Source organism: Mastomys coucha, unplaced genomic scaffold, assembly GCF_008632895.1.
Source record: "Mastomys coucha isolate ucsf_1 unplaced genomic scaffold, UCSF_Mcou_1 pScaffold20, whole genome shotgun sequence".
Taxonomy (NCBI): domain Eukaryota; kingdom Metazoa; phylum Chordata; class Mammalia; order Rodentia; family Muridae; genus Mastomys; species Mastomys coucha.
In genome coordinates this window covers 66,651,370-66,660,434 of record NW_022196903.1, presented here as the reverse complement: position 1 = coordinate 66,660,434, position 9,065 = coordinate 66,651,370, and positions in this window count along the sequence as shown.

Sequence of the window (9,065 nt, the reverse complement as noted above, 5' to 3'; positions counted from 1 at the left end):
GGGAGGGAAACAATTGGATAGGGTTTGCCCCACATTTTTGCCTTACCCCCAAGGGACTGGATAAATAGACGAGGGCAGTTAGTTCAAATGAGCTGTATCCTCCAGCTACAAGAAATGTAAAACCTAGTAGGTGAGACAGGCAGTGAGAGCAGATCAGACGACAATTTTGGGGAGCCAATGCCTGGTTTACATAAAGGATCAACTCCAGCGCCTGCCTGGAGGCTTCCATCACCTCCAAATAGGGAGGATTCTTTTTCTCTGTTCTTAGTGGTTCCCACGGATGCAGCTTTTGTAGTGACCCAGGATAGGATGGGGCAGAATTAAGTCCCATGCTTGAGTAAGAAGTCTCTAGCTAATGCTCTTGTAAATGGGTCCAATAAGCTCATTGGTTCACAAGGGAAAAAAGGAATCTAATGAATCTTTAGTGGCCTCATCTGTGGTTATGCTAAAGCCACGCAGCTACCATGCTTCCCTTCCCCCACTGGCTTGACTCTTGTACTTTGATTGACAGGGCCTGAGCATGATGAACCTCATCACGCTTTGAAGAAGCCAAACATCCTCATTTCCCTCCCTGGACTCAGTTCAGGGTAGGAAGGAAATACTGTTGATTTACAATTGAGGTGATGACGGAAGGCTGCCTATTCCCTGAGTGGCAGCTACGTTAGCTTTGTCTCTAGAAGAAACACCTGTGAGATGGAAATAGAAACCGTTTCTTTTGTGTCAGAAGTTCCAGTCTGTAGTCCCCTGACCCTGCTTTGGATCTGGGATCAGGCAGTACAGAGCGGAGATGCAAAGCAAAGCAAAGCACCGGAAGATGTGGCTAGGAAGCAAAAGAGAAAGAGGAAGAGGTAGGGGTCCCACAGTACGCCTTCCACTTGCCCAGCTCTTAAAGGTCCCACCACTCTCAACGGTGCCTCCTGAGGAACAAGCCTCATCACATAGGACCTTGAGGATCATTTCAAGATCCAAATTATAGGAAGAACCATGCATAAATTAGGGGATTTTTGAAGCCAGGTGTGGTAGTGCATGACTATAATCTCAGCACTTGGAAGGTGAAGTTTAGGATTTGGAGTTTGAGGTCATCTTCAGCTATCCAGTAGATCCAAGATCAGTGTGGGATACTTGAGACCCTGTCTCAAAACATATGCATGTGCATGCGCACACACACACACACACACACACACATACACACAGTGGGATGCTTGTTCTGCAAAATGTAGAGGCCATGTATTTGGTGAGCTTAACACAACCCTTTTGAGTGTCCAACCAGTCCTTATCACTGGACTGAGTCTGCAGAGTTGTGTGCCACTAACTGCAAAATGCTCCAGGGAAGACACACTAGAGACACAAACAGCCCCACCTTGGGAAAGCAGGCAAAGAAGTTAGCTGTAAGGGTGGCTACCTTGCTGAAGGAGGAAGCATTTGATTGAAGACAAGAAGCGAGACCATGAGTGGGGCTTGTTCAACAGTAGGCTCCTCCTCCTGGTGACACCAAGAATGTATTCAGTGAAGTAAGGGAGCAGTCATTGAGTGAAAATAGAAGTAAACTCAAAAGGAGCCCAGGAAGGAAGGTGGGTGTGCTGTACTCTGTAGTCATTTAAAGGCCACTATAGATTTGGGGTCAAAACAAAGTGATCTGAGATGTATGTGAGAGCGGGGGAGATGTGGAAGACACAGATAGTAACAGCCATCACCAACGGTGGTACCTACCCCATTGCCAAGCCGTCATCACCAGCACCACTACCGTGCCTGCACATAGCACAGATGCTTGTACTCTGGCATCCAGCCTTTCTACATAGATTCTAGAGATCCTAACTCAAGTCATCAGGGTTGTGAGGAAAGCTCTTTTGCCCACTGATTCATCTCCCCGGCCCATCTCTATTTTATTTATTTATTTATTTATTTATTTATTCATTTATTTATTTTTGAGGCAGAATCTCTCACTAAACCTGGAACTCACTGCTTTGGCTAAACTTGCTGACCCATGGGCTGTGTCTGCCCCTGACCCCCAAGCACTGGAGTTATAGACACGTACTGCCACTCCCAGCTTTTCACATGACTGCTTGAGAACCTGAACTCAAGTATTCATGCTTGTGCAACAAGCATTTCACCCACTGAGCCATCTCTCCAGCACTTTTTAAATATATATATAATTTTATATGTATGGATGTTTTGCCTGCATTTATGTGTATATACCAGGTATATGCCTGCTGTCCTTGGAGCCAAAAAGAGGTATCAGATTATCCCCTGAAGCTGGAGTTACAGATGGGTGGTGCACCTCTGGACCACTGTGGGTGGCCCTGAGCTGTCTAAGAAAGCAGCCTGAGCAAAGCATGAGGAACAACTCAGGAAGAGCATTCTTCTCCAGCTCATGCTTTTAGTTACTGCCTCCAGGTTCTTTCCTTGAGTTTCTGCCCCAAATTCTCTCAGTGATGGAGTGTGAACCAAGAGTTGTAAGTTGAAATAAACCCTTCCTTCTCCACCTTGCCTTTGGTCATAGTGTTTTATCACAGCAATAGAAACTAAAGATAGTCCCTGGAATTACTCTGGCCAGCTTGAACATGGTGAGCATGGCTCTGGCAGGCCTTTACCTTCTCCCCAGCTCCTTTCGCCTTGCTACAAAGCCAGGCGGTGGTGGCATACGCCTGTAATCCCAGCACTTGGGAGGCAGAGGCAGGTCTACAGAGTGAGTTCCAGGACAGCCAGGGATACACAGAGAAACCCTGTCTCAAAAAAAAAAAAAAAAAAAAAAAAAAAAAAAAAAACATTTAAGATTACTTTCCTGAAGTAGAATAGACCCCAAGGTCTATTATTGCTGTATTTGGCTACTCCCTCCTCCTGTGGCTGACTACCAAGATCCAGCTATCAAAGCAATCGAAAGCCCCTTTGGCTTACCTAATTAACATGCCCAGTTAAAATTAAACATCTCATCCTAACTAAATAAACTGCCGTTTTCCTGTGTGTCATGTCTGTCTCTTCCCCATCCAGATGCAGTCCTTTGTCCATCCTCCACTCTCTCCCAGACAAATTCCCCTTCTCCCACTTCCTTCTCCCTTTTCTTCCCTCTCTCTTGATCCCTTCCCCTCCTCCCTCTTCCTCTATCTTTTGTCTTTGCCCCTTATGCCTGTCCAGTCTTTCTGGGAAATAAACCCCCTTTGTGCTGAGAACTTGGTCTTGGGAGTCCTGAGCCAGTACTTTTTCTTCCAGCCCCCAAACCTCAATGACTTACAAGAACAAAAATTACATACCTTTGTTCATATAGTAATCCGTTGCTACTCAGTGGTTTCTCATCTGCACACCCTTTCGTTCTGAAAAGCAGGCTGAACAAGCAGGCCCTACCTGGGTTGTTACAGCCAGAGGAAACAATTACATAGAGTCCCTCGGTGGTGCTTCCCTCCCTTCTCAGACTTAACTTCCATCCAGTCACACTAAACAAAGTGAATCATGAAGCCAGACACCTTCATACAGAAAGCAAGAAATAGTTGGTACCCTGGGGGGGGTGGGGGGGGTTGAACGTGAGATGCACCCCTTAGGCTTATATGCTTGGGCACTTGATCCCCAGCTGGTTGCACTGTTTGAGAAGGTTATGGAACCTTTTGGAGGAAGTACGTCACTGAAGGCCAGGCTTTGAAGTTTTATGGCCTCATTTCCTGCTCTCTTAGCTTCCTAACTCCTAGGCCAGCCTGAGGCTCCTCCTTCCATGCCTTCCCCCTTCCCCACCATGACAGACTTATCCCTTTGGAAATGTAAGCCAGAATAACTCTTTCTTTCCTAACTTCCTTTGTATCAGGGTATTTTATCATAGCATCAGAAGAGTAACTAATAAAGACCTATAGTACAATTTACTGTATGTACCACGATGCACATACATAGAACTTTTTAGAGAATATCTTCCTTAAATCCAAAACATTGGCTTATACCTATAATTCCAACACTGCAAAAGTAGAGGCAGGGAAATCAGAGTTTAAGGCCATCCTTGACTACAACAAGAGTTGGAGACCATCCTGGATAAATGAGACCCTATCTTAAAAAAAAAAAAAATGTTTTTTAAAGATTGTCTTTCTTCATTTCACCTTTATATACCAGTTGGGATGAGGTTGATCTTATAGAGTATGGAGAAGGGACTAAATTATAGTCATCCTTAATTTTTATTTCAGTAAAGAGAAGTGTCAGCAAATATTTGAAGATTAAGACATTTTGGTCCCCGAGGGCTAGTGATTGCGGCTGCCTTGTCGGTGGCTGATTCCAGAGTACATCTACACTGTGGTTCAGGCACAGGAGCCTCGGAGGAAACCTGCCTGAAAGCTTCTGGAAGGGAAATCTGTACGAAACAAAAACATACAAACACCACTGGTGAAGGATGTGCTGTTTGAACCAAGACAGTCGTCTTGAAGCCATTAAAGGAAACTGAGCTGGGTGAGGAGGTGACCTTAAAACTTAGAAAGGATGTAACTACTGGCTGGGCCCTGGAGCCACAGAGCTTCCCAGAAAGAGCTTTATCTTTGAACTTCTTTTTTGTTGTTGTTGTTGTTGTTTTGTTTTGTTTTGTTTTTTTGAGACAAGGTTTCTCTGTGTAGCTCTGGCTGTCCTGGAACTCACTCTGTAGACCAGGCTGGCCTTGAACTCAGAAATCCGTCTGCCTCTGCCTCCCAAGTGCTGGGATTAAAGGCAGGAGCTACCACTGCCCGGCATCTTTGAACTTCTTGGTGTTTGAAATAAGAAATCTCCCTGTGTCTATTAAGATGGCTTGGCAGTTAGAGTTCTGCCCCACAGGTTGAGTTCCAATGCTCTACCCAGAAGGTGAGACACAGACTCCCTCCCCTGCCCAGGCTGGCCACCCAGACTAGCCTTGTGGGCAGTGTGAGCTTGGGGCGCAGCTAGACAGCTTTCCTCAATGGATAAGGTAGGGAGTGACTGAGGAAGACTCCCAAATTCAACCTCAGGCCTCCAGGTACACGCCCACATGTGTGCAACCATGCAAATGAAAACATGTATACACACATGAGAAAAATAAATTTTTCTCATATTTAGAAAAATATGTAGTTGGGTTTCTGTTATAATCAAAATGATTCTAATACTCATTATCAGAAATAAGAGAAATCTAACATGAGGAACAATGCAGACTCAAACAAGAGGAAGACCTGCAGATGGAAGTAAGTGTCTATAGACAAGAATCGGCAAGATGATTCTGCAGGCGAAGGCGCTGCCCCCAAGCTTCACACCTGGCAGCTGGAGTTCGATCCTTGGGATCCACACAGTGGAAGGAGAGAACTGATTCCATCAAGCTGTCTTCTGGCCTCCACACACGCTGCAGCATATGTACATACACATATAAATAAATGTGATTTTTTTAAAAAATTAGGGCTACTCAGAGAAACCCTGTCTCGAAAAACCAAAAAAAAAAAAAAAAAAAAAAAAAAAAAAAAAAAAAAAATTAGGAGCTAGTGAGTGGCTCATTGCCATGGGAGCACAGGTATGGGGACTAGCAATTCTGAAATCTGCAGAGAAAAAAAAAAAAAAGAATTGGAAAACCAGTTCTTACATGTTATAATTTTTGTTACTTATTTATTTATAGGTTTTTTATTTTATTTTATGTGTATGAATGTGCTCACATGTACATATGTGCACTATGTGCAAGTCTGGTGCCCAGGGAGGTCGGAAGAGGACATCATATCTTCAGCAACTGAAGTGAACCATCATATAGATGCTGGGAATTGAACCTGGGTCTTTTGCAAGAGCAATATGCACTCTTAATTCCTAACACATCTCTCTAGCCCCTTTTTTAATTTCTTGAAGCAAGACTTCATGCTGTGTAGCACAGGGTGGCCTCGAGCTCACTATTTAGCCCAGGTTGACCTCAAACTTGCAATAATTCTTTTGCCTTAGCCTCCTATGTTCTGGGTTGTCAGACATGAGCCTCTGCACCATCTTCTGCTTCATATTGTAGTTGTGAGTGTGTGTGTGTGTGTGTGTGTGTGTGCATTTTGAAGTAACCCAGGCTGGCCTCATACTTGCTATTTAGCTGAGGGTGACACTGAACTGATCCTCCTGCCTCCACAAGTTCTGAGATTACAGATGTGTACACCTATACTAAATTTATATGGTGCTAGGGATATGTGTGCATGCTAGGCAAGCAGTCTAACCATTATGCCACATACTTAGCCCCTTATTATCTAGTCTTCTGATAGAGTTCCTTCTTGGGGAAATTACTTTTTGCTTTTAAGATCTTCAACTAACAGGATGCCATCTTCCCACAGGCCAATCTCCTTGTGACTCATATCACCAAAACACCTCTGCAGCTGCTTCTAGACTGTGTGGGACTAAATAACTGGGCACCAGACTACCCAAGTAGACACGTGACATAAAGCACCATAATGTTGGAGGGATATTTCCCCTTTTCACCGTACAGGCTCTAGATTCATCTGTATTTGGCCTGGCCTACACAGAGAACACAGGAATGCAGAAACCAGCTCCTACCAGCACTGGGACCAGGAAAGGACTGTCCCTCTAACCCCCCAGGGCAGAGTGTGGGCTGAGCCGGAAAGCAGGAAGGTGCCTCAGAGCCACTCTGCCAGGCCTCAGGTGCTGCTCCCAGACTTCTTCCACTAGGATTCAAATAAGCTCTTAGGAGTTCACTCCTTGAGTTTTCTGACTTGTGTAGCTCGGCCCAGTTCTATGCAGTACAAAAAAATCAGAGAAAATATAATTTAAGGAAAGCTGTTTTTAAAAAGGGACTAAACAAGAAACACTCTAAACCTTAATATCTATTTATTTATTTATTTATTTATTTATTTATTTATTTATTTATGTGTGCGAGGGCATTCGTGCACACATGTGAGCTTTCAGGAGTCAATTATCCTTCTGCCATTCCACCACATGGGACCTGGACCTGGGGATGAAACTCAGGAGAAGTTTCGGTAGGGCTTGGTAGTGAGCATCTTTACTTGCTGAGTCACCTGACCGGCCCAAATCTTTTTATCATTGTTGTCATTGTTGTTGGTGTTGTTGGTATCCGTGTGTGTGTGTGTGTGAGTGTGTGTGTGTGTGTGTGTGTGTGTGTAAGTTAGAGAACAACTTTGTGCAGCTGGTTCTGGCCTTCTCACAGGTTCCAGGGGATCCAGTTGAGGCCACCAGGCTTGCCATACATAGCAAATGCCTTTCCCTACTGAGCCATCTTCAGAGCCCTGGAGACTTTTGTAAAGAACACAGTTCACAAGGACAGATATAAGACTAAAGAGAATTTGGGGGTTGCTGGGAACAACTGGGAGTGTAGCTTAGTGTGTAGAATGCTTGCTTAAGTACACAAAAGGTCCTGAGCTCTGTCCCCAGAGCTGCACAAGCCAGGCATGCCGGCACATGTGCAAGAGAATCAGAAGTTTGAGGTCATCCTCAGCATAAACCCAGCCTAGCATTCAGAGGAAAAACAGAGAAGGAAATCCATAGATCTGCAACGAATCTCTCCCACCTACACACCAGCAGGCACACACACTTTGTTAGCACATAGGAGAGCGCCAGGCCCAGATGGCCCCACAGACGATTTCTTTCAAAGCTGCAAGAAAACAATAACTTCGGTACCTCAAGATTTGTTTCAGTAGCTAGAAAAAGACATATGTCTCTCATGAGGATTAATCTTGGGTGTCAGCCTAACTGGAACCTCAAAGCATTAGTTCTGGGTGTGTCCTTAAGTGCTCTTCCAGAGGATATGAGCATGGGCATGAGGGGTTGAGCTGGGAATAGCTTCTCTCTTCTCTCGATGGAGGTGGGCACCATCCAAGCAGCTGAGAGCCCAAATAGAGCAAACCAGAAAAAAAGTCTCTCTCTCTCTCTCTCTCTCTCTCTCTCTCTCTCTCTCTCTCTCTCTCTCTCTCTCCCCTCTGCCCTCGACCCTGCTCTTGCTCTCCTCTTTTCTCTCTTCCCTAGAGCTGGAATGTCCTCTGTGATGGTTTCTAGATGCTTGGCCCAGAGAGTGGCACTATTAGAAGGTGTGGCCTTGTTGGAGTAGGTGTGTCACTGTGATTGTGGGCTTTAAGACCCTCATCCTAGCTGCCTGGAAGACAGTATTCTTTTAGCAGCCTTCAGATGAAGATTTAGAACTCTCAGCTCCTCCTGCACCATGCCTTCCTGGATGTTCTGCCATGTTCCGGCCTTGATGATAATGGACTAAACCTCTGAACCTGTAAGCCAGCCCCAACTAAATGTTATTCTTATAAGAGTTGCCTTGGTCACAGTGTCTGTTCACAGCAGTAAAACTCTAATTAAGACACCCTCCTTCTGTGGCCTTCAGGGACTTGCCCCATGCTTCTGACTGAAAATTACATTACCTCCCTGGTTCTGAAGCTCTTGGCCTTGGCCTGAGCTGGTCTCCACCCTGCAGGTAACCTGTGCTGGGACGTCTCTATCCCTACAGAGCCTCTTGGTTCTATTTCTCTGGATAGCAGACAACTTTGATGGGTTTTTTTTTTCTTCCTTTTTAAAAGATGCATCTATTTTCATTTTAGTTGTATGAGTGTTTGCCTGTATGTGAGAGACTAGGAGTGAGACAGGCTCTCTGGTAGGGAGACGGGCCAGGCTAGATAATAAGGGTGCAAGCTTCCAAGATGACTAGCTTCTTCCTCACCTTCCTGACTTGAGACAATAGCCTGGCAGCTTCAAACAAAGGCCTTGTAGGATTTCGTTTCCTTGCCAGCAGGCCCCCTACTGACAGACTTCCTCAACACATTTGAAGCTGGATCAAGACCTGTTACCCAACAGTTGCAGGCCAATTTACCATCGCTATCATCCTTCAAACTGACCAATCCTAAATTAAGGGAGGAAAATGCTTTAAAGACTTAAAACATCCCACTCCTTGAAAAAAGTTTTCAGCTTTCTGAGCTCCCCTCCCCCACTGCCCTGCTTTACAGAGGGTCTTCTTTTCTGTGTGTTTGCTACATGCATGTCCTTCCTTACCCTCAATAAACGTTTTTCTTCATCTACGGATTCTGTCTGCTGCTGTCTGCAGTGTTTAATTCCCCACTGCCACCTGCTGCACTTGAGGTTTTTCCTGCCTTTTAATTCCTTAACTGGCA